Source organism: Schistocerca serialis, chromosome 2 (assembly GCF_023864345.2).
Source record: "Schistocerca serialis cubense isolate TAMUIC-IGC-003099 chromosome 2, iqSchSeri2.2, whole genome shotgun sequence".
Taxonomy (NCBI): Eukaryota; Metazoa; Arthropoda; class Insecta; order Orthoptera; family Acrididae; genus Schistocerca; species Schistocerca serialis.
The window spans coordinates 725,133,497-725,145,900 of record NC_064639.1 but is presented as its reverse complement, the minus strand read 5'-3'; the positions used below and the strand labels follow the sequence as shown (position 1 = coordinate 725,145,900).

At 37.7% G+C, this 12,404-nt stretch overlaps 1 protein-coding gene and 1 long non-coding RNA gene across 4 annotated transcripts in view; one reads left to right on the top strand and one right to left on the bottom strand.

Annotated features, from left to right (window-relative positions):
* The window catches only part of LOC126457925 (F-box/LRR-repeat protein 2-like), a 54,279-nt gene extending 42,958 nt beyond the window's left edge, over positions 1-11,321 (bottom strand). For all 3 annotated transcript variants that reach the window (XM_050094622.1, XM_050094620.1, XM_050094619.1), the window contains exon 1: positions 10,769-11,321. The gene's annotated coding sequence lies outside the window, so the exon portion shown is untranslated. The remainder of the gene's footprint in view (positions 1-10,768) is intronic.
* Positions 11,322-11,446: 125 nt separating this feature from the next.
* LOC126455680 (uncharacterized) lies at positions 11,447-12,192 on the top strand. Its single transcript, XR_007585353.1, has 3 exons — positions 11,447-11,578; positions 11,683-11,951; positions 12,065-12,192. It is a non-coding gene; the product is annotated as an uncharacterized LOC126455680 (long non-coding RNA).
* The last annotated feature ends 212 nt before the right edge of the window (positions 12,193-12,404 follow it).

The following is a 12,404-nucleotide window of genomic DNA, read 5'->3' as shown; positions in this document are numbered from 1 at the left end:
AAGCCTCCCCACCAACGGCAAGGTCCAAATATTATGACAATAATAATAGTTACTATAACTGTTGATGTTATACCTCCACACCCCTTCTCTCCATTTGTAATACCCAAATCTCACACCTACCATAACATTTATTTCCTACCTTTCTCTACTACTATCTTTGTGTGCATCCTGTATACCCTCCCACACTTTGGCTAGAACTCTTCTTCCTCCTACCTGTACTGACCTCTTCTCTTAGCCATGACTCAATCTCAAACAGTTTTCCTGAAATCCTTCACAGCCTATAGTATTTGGCTTAGTGACTTTACTAAACAAATGCTGAGCTCCAGCTGTAGCTTTCACAAGGCTTCCAAATTTTCCAGTTACAACAATTTCTAGTCCATGACAAACTGGATCAGACTCTGTTATTACTGGAAAATTGTGAAAGGTCTACAAAAATACACTGCCCTGGCATATACACTTCTGAACCCCATTCTGTCTCTTTACAGTATTATCCTACACTGTAACATCCATACCAAATCTGATACTGAGACAGTTTTCTTTCCATTTGTAAAGCAACATTGTAAAACACATTTGAACAAACTACCTATTAATCCGCTTACCTCTACTATTGCCAGATCTTCTAACCAGCCCTTCCACCACTTCCTGTTTCTTCCACTGTAGCTTTCAGCCACTGGATTGCTGGTTTATTCCACCTATCACAGTCACAGATTTTTTCCTTCACTGCTGGAGCACATAACATAAAATCAACCTTACTAGGGATGCCATCATGCTCTCAATAAATTTGCAAGAATGAGTTAAACTTCACTCTATTTGATAGATTTAACTTTTAATGGGAAGCCATACTGCCTTTTACCTACTCCTCCTACTCAAAATGACTTCTTTCAGTTCAGAGAGCACTCCCTGGTATTTTTCCAGAAATTCATCACTACAATTTTGTCTCAACTCCATTCTGACTTTATATGACTATTCTGCAATTCACACTTAATTGCCTGGCAGAGGGTTCATAAAACCACTTTTAAAGTATTTCTCTCCTGTTCCAATCTCAAACAGCACATGGTAAAATTAAACACCTAAATATTTCCGTGCAACCTTTGATTTTTCTTATTACAATGGTCATTTCTTAGTATGTATGAGAGAGTTATCAAAATATTTTTGCATTCTGAAGAGAAAGTTGGTGACTGAAATTTTGTGAAAAGATCTCACTGCAACAAAAAATACCTTTGTTTTTTGATGTAGGCCTGAAACTACCAGTAGAGGTATGTGACCATTGTTATTAATATAACCGACTGGATTTTAGAAAAGCCAGTTAGTTGCAAACAAACAGATGCTAGTTGTTTTTTGGTGCATTTATTCCAAATGACATGTTTCAGGCTCTGCCCATCATCAGATTTCCTCGTGTGAACAATATAACAAATAATTAATTATACTTTTCTTTATAAAACACCAAATGATAACAAGAAAGTGCAAAATTTAACTAAATGTCAGAACCAATACATAACATTTCACAGCAAAAATAACTTAACAGCTTGTTTCTTACTCGTACATTCATGAACCAAAAGGTGTTACATCTAATTTAAACTTTGAGACTGGGAATGTTGGTCTTGTAAAGGACTATGAAGAACTGTTACTTCATTGCACTCTAACTTTCTAGGTAAACCATGCGGTGCAAGAGGGCACATACTACTGCATGCGGCTGTGCAAATGACAATATGTTTACTAAAAATATAAACAATAACCAATAACAACCAAATGTACATTTGTGCGCCTGCACATAGGCACATTAAAACACATCACAGCTTTTTTTTAAGAAAGATAATATATAAAAAATTATTTGTTACATTGTTTACACCAGGAAATCTGATGATTGGCAGAGCCCAAAACCATGTCTTTTGGAGTAAATGCACCAAAAAACAACTAGCACTTGTTTGTTTGCAACTACTCAGCTTTTCTAAAATGCAATCAATTATGCCTTTGTTTTACTGATTGCAATGCTAACTTGCATACCATAAGTGTGAAACTCTCACCCCAATTTTGTGATAGTACAAAACAAGCTGCACGAGATTTCTTCACTGGGACATCAATGTTACAGTCTTTCCTTCTCATCCCGACCAGGGTTTTGGATGACTTTTCTGAACTCTGTCCCTTTTCCTAAACTTCTCCAGTTCTTTTCCTTTACCCCTCTTCCCCATTCTTCAAAACTTCTGCTGGAAGAAGGCGCCACTGGCCCTGAAAGCTTGCATACTTAAAACCTTTTTTATATGTGTGTTCTCCTGCTACTGCTTGGTGAGTAGACTTTTTATCTTCCCAATTACTTTACAGGAAAACCGTCATTCACACTATTAAAACCCAGCCCCACCTTATTACACCTGTAAGAGACAACTATGGGTCACATCGTTAAACCATCTGCTGTGAAAATCTCCATCTACAACCCTGCCATTGCAGAAATTACGTATGACTTGTAAAACTCTTTAAATTCTAAAACCATTTCTGAAATTCATCAATTGCACTTAAAATCCTTGTCACATGACATGTCTAAATTTTCTTATCATCATCATAATCTTGTGAGTAATCTACAACTGGCACCACTTCTTGCTTCCCATTTTCCGCTTCTTCCTATTGTGCTGGTCTCCTCCTTGTAGTCCTTTGGCATCAATGACATCCCAGACTTCAAGACTCCAGCTCCACACTTTTTTCTTTCTGCTGAGGTCAACTGCCACACTGTTTGGTAATACGCAATCGACCATCCTTTCTAGACTTTCAAACGCAATTGACCATCCTTTCTAGACTTCCAAATCATTTTAGGAGTTTCATCTCTATGGTGTCTATTATTGATTTACTGACACCCACAGCCTCTCTTATGATGAATTTGGTACACAGTCCAGCTAGAGATGCCACAACTTCACCTCCAGAGTCAATGTTTAGTACAAGCAACTTGTTTCTCTGAATGTTGTTTATTACAGACATTTCTGCTCTGTACATAGCGATGTTTTCAACAGCTGAATGATATCATCTGTTCGGTACTTTTTGTTATTCCACAGGACAGAGTTCAATTTTTGTATGGTCCTCCTGCCCAGACCTATTTCATTATTTACGTCATCTTCACTTTTCCTGTTTGATGACATCATAACCCTCAGGTACTTAAATGACTTACACCCTCTGATCTTATTAGCTTCACCATCCAGATGTTCTACAGTACTGTCGTCAACTTTCTGATCTTTGGTTTCTGTCATGCTTATTATAGTGCCCCATCTTTCATATTCCTCTTTTAACTTCCGAAGCATGTTCTCAGCATCAATCTGGTCTCCTGCAATGATGACCTGGTCATCATTGAAGTGAAGTGTGTACAAGATTTCATCACCCACAGTGACTCCCACTGCCTCCACATTTGTTTCTCCATGCCTTAAATGCATCCTCCACATAGATTTTAAATAGTGTATCATGAAACTTGAATGACGCTGAATTTCTCACTTTGACAGCACTTACACAGTTCGTGTAGTACTGTTTAACTGCTTTGATGTAAATAGTTGACAGACCACTATTCTTCATGCTTGTCTACAGATTGTTTTGTGGCACTATATCATATGCCTTCTGCAAATCCATGAAGACTTAGTGGATCTGCCTCCCTCTGGGAAGTAATTTCTTGGGGGCAATGGATTTCTTCTTTATTAGATTCTGTAATGTGAATACTCCATTAATATATGAGTGCCCTGGTCTAAAACCATTCTGTTCTTCAGATATATAGCCCCCACCTCTATTCTTTTTTTCCATGATTCTCCCATATACATGTCCACATTTTACATGTTTTAAAAAGAAAGGTACTAGCAAAAGCAAAACTGTGAGGCCGAGTTGAGTCATGCTTGCACAGCTCTGTTTGGTTTTCATGGACAAGTGCTCTACCAAGGTCCCAGGTTCAAGTCCAGCTTTAATCTGACAGGATATTTCAATTCAGTGTACATTCCCCTGCACAGTGGAAATTCATTCTGGAAATAGTTTAGATTACCCTCATGCAAATGATTCAAGAGTATATCCTTTCTTTGTAGAGGTGGTGATTACAGCATTATAGATTTATGAAACAATAAGGCCCACAGCTCTGGTAGTGCTCTGCTAGACTGGAGACTGAATTCAACCAATCTTATTTTTAATGTGTAAGTCTACGTCTTTGAGAAACTTTTGTGTGGCAGAAAATTTTACTCCAGAATGAGATTTTCACTCTGCAGAGGAGTATGTGCTGATATGAAACTTCCTGGCAGATTAAAACTGTGTGCTGGACCGAGACTAACTCGGAACCTTTGCGTTTCGCGGGCAAGTGCTCTCCCAACTGAGCTATCCAAGCACAACTCACGACCCATCCTCACAGCTTCAATTCTGCTAGTACCTCGTCTCCTATGCTTCCAAACTTAACAGAAAGTCCCGAGTTCGAATCTTGGTCCGGCACACAGTTTTAATCGGCCAGGAAGTTTCGAAAATTTTACTGTTTGTTTACTTTAGTTTTTGTATGTTTCGTAATTTACATTCACAGTAACTCACTATGATGTGGTTAGTGTCAGCAGGTTCAAAAATAAGATACATTTCCTCTGTGAAAACACAGCTACAAGCTGGCCATTTACATAAATGGATTTTTTTTTTTTTTTTTTAAACAACTTAAGCTACATCCAAATTTAATACCTTTAACTCAACAGCACACACGTTATGTATTTACAAGTTCACCTACGGAGTAGAAGGATTTGTCAAGCAAACACTTTTTTTTTTTAAAAAAAAAGAAAACTTTATTTGTGTGTTAGCACCTATAATTCACAAGGGCTGGATAGTTTTGTTCCTTTTGTGCAAGAGTATGATTAAATTGTGGAAAAGGGGGGGGGGGGTTATTTTTGTTAGTTCAGTTGTATGTATCTGTAAGTGGCAATCAAAAAGTTTCTGTTTAAGAGTGTTGAGTGATGCTGCAGCATATATACCACATAGCTTGACTCCAGTGCAGGTATATAAGCAGTATCATGTAGGCAATGGATCAGTGTATAATTCTTGTCTTTCCGATGTGTGTGCAGTAAATACAGAAACATGAACCATTTTAAACATTTTGTGGCTGTGAACTCAGCAACCATGTATGCAATTATATAAAATGTAACAGTCAGCCAATCAGTTGCACACAATTAAGAAAAAATAATAAAATAAATAAAAATAAAAACACATTAACCAGGTTTCAATAGTTCTAAGACTATGTCCATCAGATTTAGCCTTAGAAAGTGGTTAAACTGTGTGTTTCCTTTTAATTGTGTGCAATCGGCTGGCCGACTTTTACATTTTATATAACATGAACTATGGCAACGTTATTAGCAAATATGTCCGAATCCAGACCAATGTACCATTATTCTTTTCTTAGCTGCCAAAGGACAAACACAGGACACATCCATGACAGAATGAAAAACTTTATGAGGCAGCATGTCTGTCAAATGGTGCGATAAGTTCTGTGCTGGTCACAAGTAAACACAAATTGCTTTCTGATCTGGTGGCCAGCCTCATCCATTGTGGGCAACAACAAGCACTCTGTCAATGGTGCAATTGAGCGGACCAGCGCATAACCATTTGTGCACTCTAAAAGGCTCTCAGTATTGGCTTTGGTAGTCTGCAACACATTATCCAGCAGGAGTTAGGCCACCATAAGATCTGCAGGCAATGGATACCCTGGGCAGCACATAAAGCCGAATGGCTGACTGCCTGAAGCATTTCAATACTGAGGGCAAAAAGTTTCTAGAGTGTATTGTCGCACGAGACTAAAGCTGGTGCCACCACTGGGAAATGGCTTGCAAGTGCTGATGTTGCAGTGGTGTCATCCATTGTCCCCTCATTCCAAGAGGTTCAAGAGGCAGCCATCTGTTCAAAAGGTGATGTTCAGTCTGTTCTTTGATTACCAGGGCTTATTCATTTCAAGGAACGTGGTGTCTACATCACCGGGGAATGGTGCTGCGCGACACTGGAAAAATGTAGTAAGACAGAATTGGGCCAAATCAAGTGGGAGATGCTTGACCATCTGACCTATAGTCTTTATCTCTTCCCATGTGATTATTATGCCTGCAGCCCTTTGGAAAAGCATTGACAATTCCTGTTGGACGAGGATGTGCAGCAGGCAGTTATGGACTTGTTCACGCAGCAGGACACAGTGTTTCACGAAACGGGTACCTTGAACATGATGCGTCAGTGGCATGACTGCCTTGATGTTACACAAAAACAGGATTTATACAGATAAAAACGTCTCTGCTCAGTACACAAAGGAAAAAATTACTCTAACATCAAGATACACAATTCCCTACAAGCTTGCGTCATATTTGGTGGTGGTCCCCCGTAGAAATTTTAAAAAGGCTAAAACATTATCTTTTACAAAAGTCCTAAGGCAAAAAGGAATTTCCAGTATCATTTAACACTTCACAGATAAGAAGGAATGATATGGGATATGTTGCCGGTAATAGTTCGTAAGTTATGAGGTATCAGTAATGACCTACACACTGCACCTTAAAATATGTGAGTACCATTACTGTAATACGAGAGCACTTGTACATATGATGACGTAATGAACCGCTTGCTGCCAATATAGTATTGCATATCACAACATCCGTATTGTGGTGTGATAAGTTAGTGTACAATTCAGTAAAAGTTTGTAATTGTTATTAACATAATGCACGCATTCTATATCTGAGTAACACACTCTCAACATGGATCCACAGAACATGAAGTTAATAAAAAAAAAGTAGATAAATGATCATGCAGCATCAGACTAAAATATCAACATCAAGTGGGTTTCCCCCCCCCACTGAACTGCTGTACCAGTTTCTGCTTCTGAAAATAATCTCAATTCACATTTATCATCCACATTTAAGGGTGAGCCCATTTCAAGAAAGAAAAGCTCCTCATTCTACTTTTTAAAATCAGTTTTTTCAGTAAAGTTTGTATATAATCAATTACTAGAGATATGTGGGGAGAAATTTAAGGGATGGTGATAATAGTGACAGCTGTAACTAAACTGGGAGATTCCGAAAAATGGGTGAAAGTAAGAGCTACGGATGCGAGTTAATGTAAATGGCATCAATTACACTTGTGCTCATGCAACTACATGTACTCATGCAACTGCGAGGAAAAAATAGACATCTGCAAGTGCAACTCATATACGAAGGTTGAGTGCAGAACTCTCGTTCAGTTTTTATCATCACATAGTTTGTTTAATGGAGAGTGAAAAAAGAACTGGTTGCTTCATCACAGGTTTGCTTAGGCAACAACAGAGAATACAAAAACTGCAAACTGCACTGGAGACACTACAAGAAAGGTGTTTTACATCACGGAAACATATCACCACAAATTCTGAGAGCCCACATTCCGCTACAAGCCAAGAAAAACTTACTTCCTTACACATAGATCTCTCATAACAGCCATAATAGCAAAAATCACAAGAAATTTGGGTCTGTACAGAGAAATGCTAACATTCATTCTTTTCAGAACCCATCTCCTAACAATGGAATGTTCATCAATGGAATGTTCAAAATGGCTCTAAGTACTATGGGACTTAACACCTGAGGTCATCAGTCCCCCTAGACCTAGAACTAGTTAAACCTAACTAACCTAAGGACATCACACACATCCATGCCTGAGGCAGGACTCGCACCTGTGAACGTAGCAGCAGCACAGTTAGCAATAGGGGTGGCGGAAGAGGCGGGGGGATGACTTTGGTACACCATATACCCTTAGTCACATACCACAGTGTAACTTGCTGAGTACAGGTGTAGACAAAAGATAGGAAAATGGTAAGGTAAAACATGGTGCCCAGTAGGTGTTGCATGCAATGGAATGTTGATTAAGGTAACAGAATCGGTCTACAGAAACACAAAGTAAGTTTTTTTTTTTTTTCCAGAGAGAGAGAGAGAGAGAGAGAGAGAGAGAGAGAGAGAGAGAGAGAGAGAATAAACTGGAAGAGGACAAGCATGAGGCAGGAAACTGACCATGACTATTTCAGGGGAATCGCATGGGCTTGACAGAGTAATAGGAACAACAGAAAAACCAAACCTGAATGGCCTGAAAGGTATTAGAAACTTATTCCTTCTAAATGCGAGTGCAGCATCTTTACTACGAAGCCAACATGCTTACTTACAAAAGATGAGAGTACATGAAGTGTAGTTAACTTTCACCTGAGTGAGATGGATGTTATTCTTGCATGTTATACAGTGGAATTGTGTCCAGAAGTTATCAATCTCATACAAAAAAAAGTAACACTAAATTCCCAAGTACTGTTGCCTCCAGTAACAGATTCCTTGTGTACTTTTCCATTTAACATACAGGAAATTTTGTGCTCACATCTTCGTGCATTTCTAACTCTTGCAATTGATGAAAGTACATTTTATTGGAGACATGAATCCCAACTTTATCTTCAACGTGGATAGCTGAAGTTTGGTAGATAGTTTGGTTCTTCAGTTTTTATTCTTACAGTTGAATTCAAAACATTCTGGTAACGATTCAATTACCACAAGGGAATGGAAGAAAAGGAAATGATGTTTACAATTTTTTTTTTTTTTTTACAATGTTTTCTTCAGTACAATAATTACGAGACCATTTCTTATATTATCTCTAAAATTCTGTACTTCTTGATAGACAAACATGTGCTCAAAAACATGTATCTTCAAAAGCCAACATAATGGCAATGAGACCATGTTTCTGAATCTGTTTTATGTAACACGTGTTAAAAAAATTATCGATCCATCAGTGAAAAATAAAAGTAAAAAACACTGGTAATATCTCAAAGTATTGCCACAGGATGCCTCTGGCACTTTGTTGGCACTGAAGAAAAGCATGAAAGTTATGATACGTCTTGATAAAAGTGCACTTAATGGTGCTGGCAGCTTTAATCTTGTGTGCTGCAATTGGTAACTGTTTGCACAGTGAATGATAGGAGGTGAAAGCAACAAATAATGAGTGGGATGATTAAGCTACATGGTGAAACCAGTGATAAAATAGTATTTGATAAACGTCTTCAGCATGTGTGTACAACTGCCAGTTTTCCCCCAGTCACATTTGTCAGCAATGCCATTTCACAACTGAACGACAATATCAGAATACGAAACAATATCCCAAGAAAAACATACAATAAAGAAAACACACTTGAAAACAAGTAACCTTTAACCCATAATAGCCAGATCAATTAACTCTTACTATTCATGCCAAAAACTAAAGCTATCAATTAGTATTTTCTACCAAAACAAGCCAATAGATTCAGCTATTCTCTCTGGCTACTCTATACTATCAACACTATCACCTGACTGGCTATGACCATGAGAAACAAACTGCCATTAGCAGCAAGCAGAGGAAGAACTGCATATACCATAAGTGCACTTCAACCTTCACAAACAGCAAAAATCACATGTTACACAATGATTAAATTTCACACGTCATGAAACATTAAGCCAAGAATAAATCAAAATTAACATGTTCCCTGTTTCAGGCGAGTTCTATCAAAGTTTTCAACAATAAAGAGACAAACAGACTCCTGATTTCGAACATGGTTATTCTTCAATATTCTATGGAGAATGTTCAGTCTGCAGAGACACCATCGGATGATATGACACTGTTACTTTATCACAAGGTCTTAAACACTTATAAATAAAGAATGAAGTATCACAAACAGAACAAAATGAATTTTTAATGCTGTCCAATTGAACTTTTTTAGTTATTTGTTGTTATTTCTGAGTTAGAGATACACTACACATTTAAATGCTTAAGATAAAAACAACAGTCCAAACGATGAGAGCTAATGTAACATGATAGTGGCAAGCGCATAGAGATGTAGTGAAAATGCAGATCACACAGCTTAAAGAGTGTTCACATTATTTAACTATAAAGATAATTACTTTCAGTACCAATCACAAGTAATAACACAGTGAACCACTGCAATAGGAGAAAAGCACATCAGATGAACAGATGCAGTACACCCTGCTCTTCAGCTCAATATATTAGGTTTCATACTTTAAATGTAACTGTAGCTTCACATATTGTTTCACATTAAATTACCATAAAATCACAACAGTGAAGTAGGGAGAGCTACAGCAGCACAACAAATCTGAACAAAGTAGCCAACATTTGAAATTAGAAAAACAAATATTCAATGGTGCCATTTGGGAACAAAGCATACACATTTTGATATGAACATCTGACAGCATTAAATCATAGCTATAACTTCTTACAAATGTGGTAAATGCAGAATTACGAGAACTTTCTACACAGCTTGAAAAAAAATTAAATAGTTATGTTTGAAAATAGAGCTTACACGACTGTCATGTACATCACAGCCTGAAACAAATTCCTCTCGAAAATTATGACAAGGCCATGTTTTAAGACCGTAAATCTGACAAGACAATATCTGTGATATTTGTGGATTTGTTGCTTGTGATATCCAGTCACACACTATAACAAAATTTGGTTCGAATTTTTCTCATAATTGAAGTAACCTGCTTATTCATTCGTACGCACAATGCGGATGCCTACTTTTCTTTGTGCATGCAGACTACTTAGATTCAACACACTGTCGTTAGTTCTTAACACTCTAAGCCTTCCTGTCAACTATCGGGGGACAAATATTTGCGATCAGTACAAACATAAATAATAAATATTTCCGGAAAGTGTCATTTGGTTAACCATGTCATGTCTGCTGGTTAAGTGACATGGGGGCGTAACCATTGTCCGTTAATAATTATCGCTCTTTTAGTATATAGTAGCAATTTACACAATGATAACTTACATTTAATAAGATAAATTGACGATGCGGTTGTCTAAACGCAGAAACTTCGAGTACTGTACTGTAGGGTCCTCATGACTCATATCCCGAAGCTTCGGTTGCGCCCCCTCTCTTTCCCCACCACATGTACAGTACCAGCCCTCCTTAGGTTGCTTACAGCCCGATACTCAGAAACGTCAGAATTCTTCCTCCCCCTCCCCTACCAGCACGACCAACACTACAAATTAACGATTATGACAATTAGTCACTCACTAAATGTGAAAATTCAAATAATGTAGTTGATTTGACGAGCTTGTACGACAATACGAAGACATAAAACAATTGTTCCCATGTCAATTTTGTGCATTGTATAAACTTTATTATTGGATTCTCATAATCTACTGCGAAGTACCATCCCCTTACTGTATAACAATACACATTACAAAACCAATACTTTTAAAGTTCGCCTGTTTTAGAAAATGACAACAACCAAAATGTAATGTTGACGACAGGCCTGGATATTGCAGAAGTTCCGCCCATACACACCCACAGAACCAAAGGGGTGTATAAACTACATACTACATAGAGTGGCTATCTGTGAGGTAACAGCGCTCCCAGCGGCAGCAAAAAGCAAAGCCGGCCGCCAATTTTTGAAACGTCTACACGTCAGTATATTTACATTTGGTGTATAGTACTGGCGTTAGAAAATCACTGTTTTCCAGTTGTAATTTGTTTTAAAAGTCTTATTGACCGCTCGCGAATCATGCCCAGTGTATGTGCAGTGTACAATTGCGCTAGTAGAAGTGATAAAACAACTGGAATATCATATTTCAGGTATCTAAATGCGTGTTGTACTTAGCGTCTTGTGCATCATTTTCGTGTTTAATCAGTATACAAAATGTAAATAAGCTACTGTATACACGTCTCTTTATTTTTAGATTTCCTCTGAAAAAGAAAGAGCTGTTAAGTCGATGGGTAGCCAAGATGAAGCGAGATAAGTGGCAGCCAGCTCAATATAGCTACATATGCTCGTTTCACTTTGAAGATAGATACATGTATAGTACAAACGAGAAAAGGCGACTTCTGGCAAACGCAGTACCGATAATATTTACGTTTCCTGACCATCTGCAGAAAACAACTATAGTATAGACACAACCAAGGAAACAGCCTGTCAGTGAAGAATCAGCTTCCTTATCAAATGAACCAGGTAAAATAGTTTGCTGTTATTTATTTGCTATATGTGTTGTATGTGAATTTTACTATTAATCAATGTACGTTTAAAGAGAAATAAAGCTTAATGATAATACTTCATTTTTGTAGGTGAAAGAGTGAATCAGAATGATCATACAGATCATTCTTATTGTTTGCCTAGCCCCAAAAAATTGAAACAGAATTATGAGGCACTACAGAAAAGGACCGAGAAGCTGAGGAAGCAAGCGAAACATGCAAGGCAAAGTGTTTCAAGAAAGAAGAAACAAATTGTGACATATAAAACAGTGGTTGCAGGCCTAAATAAGAGACTTTAAGACTGCTTCTGAAGTGATAGGATGTGACAAAAATAGTGATATTCTGAAGCAACTTTTTGCAATGCAAAACAAATGTTCAATTCCTGAATATCCTAAAGAAATAAGACAGTTTGCCCTTACACTCAATTTTTACT